We start from the raw sequence: 8,707 nt of genomic DNA, 5'->3' as shown, positions 1-8,707 counted from the left end.
AAGACCCTGGGATCATGACCTGAGCCGAAGGCAGACGCTTAACGACTGAGCCACCCAGGCACCCCATCATCTCAACAAATTTTAAAATGGATTGTTGAAGTACTCTTATGATGGATGCTTTAAAATCCTTGGTGGTGGTGTCAGAGAATTCCAACATCTAATTCATCCCCATATTGGAGTCAGTGGATTATCTTTTCTCATTCAAGGTGTGTTTTTTTGACTCTTGACACAACATTTTGTATCCTGGACATTTTGTCTAATACATTAGGAGCTATAGGTCCTGCTTATATCTTTTATTTTAGTAGGAAGTTTGTTTCCCTGTTTAGGTTTAGCATTCAGGTCTTGGGCTACTTTTGTGGGCTGTGGTTCCAATGCGTGTGCATTTGCAGTGTTCTTTTGGATTTTTTTTTTTTTTTTTGGCTTCTCTGATCCCTCTGGGGCTTCCTCAGGTCTCTGGTTGTGCGGATAGAAAGGGTTTCTCAGGGGTGCCTGGGTGGCTCAGTTGGTTAAGCGACTGCCTTCGGCTCAGGTCATGATCCTGGAGTTCCGGGATCGAGTCCCACATCGGGCTCCCTGCTCAGCAGGGAGTCTGCTTCTCCCTCTGACCCTCCTCCCTCTCATGCTCTCTGTCTCTCATTCTCTCTCTCGCAAATAAATAAAAAAAAAAATCTTAAAAAAAAAAAAAAGAAAGGGTTTCTCAGGCCAGGATCCTGGCGTCTCTATGTTGAGATCCCCCAGCTGGTGTTCTGTGTCTTCTCTGGTGTCCCTGAATATGGAAGGCATTTCCTGAGCTTGCAGGGTCAGAGTCTTCTCAGGTTGCTGCTTATTTTGTTGCCGCATCCCTATAGCTCGTTCCAACCACCCACATTGGTGCCCTCTGGAGAGTGGGATTGGCCAGTTGCTATGGCTGAAACCTTCCCACTGGTTCTACCTGTTGACCTTGGTGGCTCCCAGTAGGAGAAGGAATATCAGGAGTATTAGGCTTGCAGTGCCCAAGGGATAAAAGAGGCTTCCCAGACTAATTGTGGTAAGTGTGTCCCTCATGTCAGTTCTGGCCCCCTGCCTCAGTGTATCTCACCAATGCAGGCATGTGGGGACCAGTGGGGGGGGGAGCACTTTGCCTTGCTTTTTTTTGTTGATCGGACTCTTGATTGTTTTGTCCTGCTAGTGGTGTCAGGCTCACTCATGTTGGCAGAGGGTCTCCCATTCAATCCAGGAAAAGAATGAGTTTACCTGGGCACATTTTGTTGCCAGTTTGGCAGTCAGGAAATGCTGGGTCTTGATGACCTTCCTCTTTTGGTTGAGGGAGGATGCAAGACACCTGACCACCGCGCTGTTCCTCCAGTCCTGGGGTTCCAAACCAGCTTGCCTTCTCCTTACTACCATTCAGACTTCTCCTTGCTTATTTTCATTTTTATTTTTTTGCATTATTTCCAGGGTTTATAGTTGTGCTTGGGAGGATAAACAGGGAAAAATAGATCTGAGTCATTTGTCAGGCTGGAAGTCCTACCATAATGTTTTTACTAACACCTTAGAAATTGACCTCTGAAAATATTTCACAAATGCAGTAGGTTAGTTTCTGTGCCTTATCACACCAAATGGTCTGAGAAATGAACATAGTATAGAGATACATATTATTTTAATGTGATTAATCCTCCATAGGTTTAGACACATTTATGGCTAGTACTGGTTTGCGAAGCAAACCTTAGAATTAAATAGAGAAAAAGCATTTTTCTCTACAGTGACGATATATGAGGTTTCCCTCCTGATGAACACAAGAAAAAATCAGCTAAATTTCAATACGAACATATGTCTGTCCTCTCAAGACAATGTATCTAAAACAACTTACAGAATTTCTACAAGGTTTTTTAGATACAAAACTTCATTATTAAAATCATATACACATGGTAAAACTATGCAAACCAGTGATGTGATGCTGTATCAGGCTCCCAGCACCTCTCTTGACTGAAATTTACAACTGGAATTAATTGTAGGTGACTTTGGCTCATGACTGTGTAATTTATTCCAGGCTAGAGGTTTCAGAAACAAAGCATCTTCATCTGTCTCTGTCTCAGCCCTCCCGAGAGGAGCCCATTTATCAGGCTTCTTTATTGATTTCTTGTTTGGAGAAGTGATGCAACACCTACTAGATATCCAGATAAATTAGTGATTATCACCTCCTTTGCATAGTCCTGAATTTCAAAAACCCATATGCATGTATGACATATATCATTCTGTTACAGATGAATACTTTATAATACCTAGCAAGTGTCTTATCACCTAAAACATACATACACAAACACACATATGCCATCCTACTGGCTTTATTGGTTTAGAAATGGAAATTATATTGACAGGTTATTTTTGATATCCCTTATGTGATAATTTAGTTAACATTAATTATCATTGTGATATGTAATTGTATTTATGCATAAGCTATTTGAATATTTTTCATATTGTAAATTAACATTTTTTTCAGCACACTTTTATATTCATGACCTTGTTTTGTTCTTTTCGCAACTCTGCTTTACAAAGTATCTTCATTTTGCAGATGTGCAAGCTGAAGAGAAGTGTAGAACTTATTTTTATTAAGGTCAAACAGTTAACTTTGAGCAGCCTGGAGACCAGAATATAGATCTTCTGACTCCAGGCTCTTTGCAGTAAACATCAATCCCTCTGTGACTGAAGTCCAAACACAGGATGAAAGAAAACAGAACAGAATACAAAAGGAGTTATTTCATGCTGCATGGAGAGGTGCTGTTTGTAACCAGGAAGCACTGCTAATTACCAGCCTGGTGTTAATTACTGATCTGTGTCTAGTTTATGACTAAACATTATTCAGCCCATGCTGATTAATTCTGATATGAATCAGATCATTTCATCATTGGCTAAAATTCACACTTTGGCCATACCTCTGTGAGTAGTCTCGAGTTCATACACCCCACATACAGGGACTGTTTGTAGTTAACTAAAAAAAAAATTATGGTCCATAGGAATCTAATTTCTAAACTGCCAAAAATGCATAGAAGATTATTACATAGAAAATGATGTTAGACTAATTAAAAGCCAATTAATCCAACTTCCATTCAGAATCCTGTGCAGAACAAGAGACTAAATTTAGGACCAATTCTTTGTATGCTCAGATTTAACTAGAGAATCCATCTTCACTTTATATGAACAGTATAATTTTCTTTGTTTATTCAACATGCTGCATTATTCGTTTTATTATAAAAATTGTCTACTCGCAAGGTTTTCAAATAATTGAGTCTATTTGTTTCATTTCTCCTGATGTATTAATATTTTCTTTGCATGGTACTTTAGAAAATATATGGCCTAGAAAGCAGCCTAATTCTTGTCACAGCTGCAACCTTACTGAGGCAGAAAATTTGGCATTTATATAAAATGAAACCATCTCTAATGCTTTGTCTGCCCTTCTAGAATCCCCTTTGTTTAATCACCATGTTTGGAGCTTATAAAAGGACTGCTTTCAGGAATAAGTAGATAGAAATGTGGGGATGCTGATGTGTGAATAAAACGGTGATATAAAAGAAAATTGATTTTGTTCCTTCTTCAGCTGAAGTCTGTGGAGGTTGCCCTGCCTTTCACTGATAGCTGCCTGGGTTAGTCTCTGATTCGTGAATTACAAGCCTGACACCCACCCCCCCTTCCCGCTCCCAGACCAGGATTGCCCTGCTCCACGTTTCCATGGTGCTGAGCTTCCCTATCATAGCACATTATTGTTATTGCTTATTGTGTCTTCCGAATCCTCTGATAGACACACGGAGTCAGGGACACTGCCTTGTTTCCCATTGTGGCACCAATATCTAGCACAATGCAGCCACATGGCAGCCCTTAATAAATGTTTGTTCAAGGAAAGAACGAAAGCAGTGTAAAATTTGAGCTCCTGGCCACTCTCACTCAGACACTGAGGACTTGGCCTCAATATACATGTGGATGCCACCCTTCAGAAACAACACTCTTGTGCTCCCTTTGGTAGTACCAGCATCTAACTCAATGTCTGCAATATGTTAACCGCTTGATAAATGTTGCTGAAGTAACTGAAGTACCAAGTGCTCATCTTGGGAGGGAACCAGTTACTTGCGGATCAAATCTGGAGACTCTCTGGTGATCACATCACTAAGAATTGTCTTCTGGACGGTGTAAGTGTAGGGAACAGGCACATCTACCTGTCAAAGACATTTCCCTGATGCATAAGTTAAACAAAGTTTACATCCTTATACAATTTTCAGCCGAGTATAAACTAGACATCCTAATAAATTCAATAGTTCAATTCTGATTTTCCTGGTACCGTATTTTTTGATGCTATCCATGAAGAATGCAGTCCCAAGTTAATTTCTGAACATCCTTCATTTTGATTCTGAAATCTGTCACACAGTGAAAAACAGCGACCCCTTGGGCATGGTGGGTTTTATGTCTCTGACCTGGCATTTTTTAGTTATTTTTTCCCCCTAAATTCAAATAGTCTCACTTGGCATTTGGAAGACTGATTCAGCATCCCTTAAGCAATAAAGATTTAAATTAATTAAAAAAAAACAAAAAACAAGCAGAGCTGGTCTCTGACAAATAGAGCACCTAAGAATGCCAATAAGGAGACATTTATGTTTATATTACTACAGAGCTTTGAAAAATGTTTAATATTCTAATGCATTGGGTTAGCCAGTCGCTGACACCACAGAAAGCTCCTAGGACAGCGCATCGTGAATAGTAGACTTTTAGAAATTTTTTTGTCAAATTAGTGAATACAGGTTATAAAGTATTCTACTGTATACTGGGAAAAATGTTGGAAACATGGAAAACATGGTTGAATCTCTTTAGCTGGGGCAAAACAAAAACAAGAAATGGGAAATACAAAAAAAAAAAAAAAAAAAAAACCTGAAAAAAACATGAGGGGTCTTAGTGGTGTATTGATATTCTCAGTGAGAAATAGGAAAAATTAATTTGCATAGCTAGCAAGGGAAATCTGGATGGGTTGAAAGAGTTCCTTCCCAGAGAGAAAAGGGAACAAAAGGCAGGAGCGGTGAGGGCGGGAGGCGGGGAAGGGAGGGCGGGGGGCCGTCTTAGCTCTTCATGATAAAAGGAGGAATGCATTCCATCTTAGAACATTCCATCTCCAGATATCTCCTGGGCTGGGAGTGGTAGGACAGGTTGGTTGGCACCGCAGCAACTGTGAAACCACCTTCAGCTTGAGGCTGTACCACTCTGTTGGCCTGCTTTGGACTGGGATCCTGGTGCCGGCCAGACAGCATCAGGAGATGTAAAAGCTGGAAGCTGCAGTGAAGGAGCAGTGACCCAACCTCAAGGCAAGAAGAGACTCAGTTCAGGTGCAACCTCAAGGAAAGTAGTGTTAAGGCCATGAGGGGACAAGTCATGTTAACAAGGAGGGAGGCACAGAGAAGATACCAGCTGGATGCCCGGGTGAATGGCAAGTTATTTCGCAGCTGGTAGTGGGAAGGAAGGTTCCTGAGACTCCAAGAGTGCCTATCATAAGATGGAGTGATTTGGGGATTTTCTTGGTCAGTTCCTGTTGCTACTAGCAAAATAGCATAGACTGAGAGACTTACTCAATGAACATTTATTTCTCCCAGTTCTGGAGGTTGGTAAGGGTGAGATCTGGGTGACGGCATGCTTGGGCTCTGGTGAGGACCCTCTTCTGGGTTTGCAAATGGCTACCTACTTGCTGTGTCCTCACATGGTGGGGAAAGAGTAGGCTCTCCTCTATTCCTCTTCATATAGAAACACTATTCCCGTTATGGGGGCTCTGTCCTCATGACTTTACGGAAATCTAATTACCTTCCAAAGGCCTCTCTCCAAATACCATCATATGGGCATTAAAGCTTCAACATGATTTTTTGGGGGGATACATTCATTCTATAACAGGGATTAAAGGAAGGAATTAATGTACCTCTGGGTGAGTGTTCAGAGAGAGAAGTATTTTTATTGCCTGAGTCACATGATCCATACCCCCTCTTGACCTTTCCTGTGGCGATCTTCAGCTGTCAGTACCATATATCAGATGACAAGTGATGTGGTGGCTCTGCGTGTGCCCCTCTGACCCTTGTGTCCCCTTTAGCTTCAAACAAGGCACTGCATCCATCAGCAGAGGAGTGACCTTGCAGTAGACATCCATTCACACATAATCCATTAATCATGTGTAAGCATCCTTGAAATTTGTAGAAATACAAATGCAAACAAGAGATCTAGTTTGGGTTCTCATGAAGCTTACATTCTAGAAAGGAAGCAGACTGTGCAGGTCAATCAATATATTAATAAGATAATGTTGAGAAGTGACACTTGCCATGAAGAAATGAATAGGAGAACTTGATGGAGTGACTTGTGGGGGTGGTGGAGGGATGTACTTTAGATGAGGGGTAAAGAATGAATTTGAAGTAGGTCATATTGGAACTGAATCCAAATGACAAAAGGATGGAGGCATGTCAGGATCTGGAGGCAGAGTGTTCCAGGCAGGGGTCACAAAGCATTTTGTGGCACAGTGAGTTAAATGTGTGTGAGAAATAGAGAGAGGGCCAAGATGACTGAAGACTATTCTGTCCCTCACTATCTGCAAGGGACTGAATGCTTGTGTCCCCACCAAATGCAGATATTGAAGCCCTAACCCCCAGTGTGATGGCATTTGAAGATGGGGCCTTTGAGAGATAATTAGGGTTGGATGAAGTCATGGGAGGGGGGCCCCATGATGGGATTAGTGCCCTGATAAGAAGACACACTAGAGACTTTGCCTTCTCTCTATCCTCACATCCCCACTAAGGAGAGGGCCTGTAAGAAGGATGCCACACCTTGAGAAGGAGACCATCTACAAGCCAGGAAGATGGCTCTCACCAGAACTATTGGTGGTCACCTTGATCGTGGACTTTCCAGTCTCTAGAACTATGAGGAAGAAATTCCTGTTGTTTTGAGCCACCCCAGTCTCTGGTATTTTGCTATCACAGCCCAGGCAAACCAAGACACCATCAGAGTAACCCTGAGCAAATTAGAGCTGAACTAAGCCTTGTTTATCTCACCTGTAAAATGGCAATATATAGGCCACCACATCAGAGTTTATTGAGAGAATTAAATGAAATTATGCATTTCAACTCTTTAGCACCTTACCTGAGACATAGTAAATACTCAGCAAATCTGTTACTATTAATGAATTCTGTAGGAATAAATGTGAGTGATGATAAAGACCACTAGAATTTTTTTTGAGGAGTTGTTTTATTGTGTGTTGTGCCATCAAAATCATTCTTGCTGGAGGCCCACTGGGTGGAGGGGGAGATGGCATGAGTCATGGGATCTTTGGGATGTGAACCACAGCTGTAGCTTTGCCAACGGAGAAGCAAATCAGGTGCCAAGAATTTCTTTGGAAAGGGAAAAAAAAATACAAGAATGATTGACTGACTGAAAATGATTGGATTAGAAAATGATCTGAGAAGGAAAGAAGTTGAGAAAAAATTTATGAGCTTTTCTTTTTTTTAATTATAATTTTTTTATTATGTTATGTTAGCCACCATATGTGTGCTTTTCATTGCCTTCCACTGATTTAGATAAGACACACAATCACACAAAGTGGTAATAGTGTGTTCATTTGTTTCTCTTAATCAGTTATTTGAGTTTGCATCTAGTGAAAGAAAAATAGAAGTACTGAGCATTATGGGAGGAAAAGGAAGCCGTCTCATGTAAGGTTGAAGAATAGTAGTTCTATATATTTCATAGATTGCCCTTTTATAGTTTGTAAACCCATATATTAAGGGAAAATAGCATGACTATTTCTACCATAACATGTTCTGCTGTGTAGACATTTATTCAAAAAACCTTTCATGAGCTCTACCATGTGCCCAGCACTCTCTGAGAGGCACTCAATGCTCAGAACATGGTTCTTGTCCACCGAACAGCAGCGGCCGAGGTGCATCTCGTTGAAGAACAATGAGATGCTAGGCCATTTTTGTCCTGGCAAACCCGCAGCTAGGCACTGGCCACTCAAAATAGAAACTGAAGACTCTCCTTGCCAGTGAGATGGTGGGTCAGTTATCCAGACTGACTCTCTTGCTGACAACAAGGAAAAATCCTGGTTGGAATGGGAGGCAAAATCTCATAGCATCGATACCCTAGCAGGACAGGAGCTTCTGGCCAAAAGTTAAGTGAAGGTAGCTACCTAGAGAAGCACACTGGAGCTCCAACTTTGCTCAACAAGATCACACTGAAATTTGGTTTTCATGAACACACGGGTATGGGGGACTGGAGCCATGCTCAGGGCCCACCTAAGGTGATGGGTCTAATAGAAACCCCTCATCCATAAAGCTGGGATCCCAGTAGCCATGTCCTCGAAGTGAAGGTGAAACAAAAACATCGATGTGGATACATGGGTAACAATTATTCACTCAGAGTCACAATGACCAGGATTAACAGTCATAGAAATTCCACATCATTTCTTCTGTTCATCAGCAATTTATTTCTGAGCAGATGAAGTATCTGTTCTGACAAAGAAAAAGAGAGGGTATTCAAAGGAGATTAAAAGTGACATCAAGTCAATATACCAGCATTTGTTGGTTTCAGGTTCAGGTTGAGGTATTTTGGAAGCAAAATCTAGTTGTTTCCTTTTTTGGCACGTCTTAAGCTCCCTGTATGGTCATGTGACAAAGATCTCTCCAATGGAGTGTGAGTAAAAGTAACATGGCTCCCTTCCAGATCT

Source organism: Phoca vitulina, unplaced genomic scaffold (genome assembly GCF_004348235.1).
Source record: "Phoca vitulina isolate PV1807 unplaced genomic scaffold, GSC_HSeal_1.0 scaffold53, whole genome shotgun sequence".
In the NCBI taxonomy this organism is placed as follows: Eukaryota; Metazoa; Chordata; class Mammalia; order Carnivora; family Phocidae; genus Phoca; species Phoca vitulina.
This window is presented reverse-complemented; position numbering follows the sequence as displayed.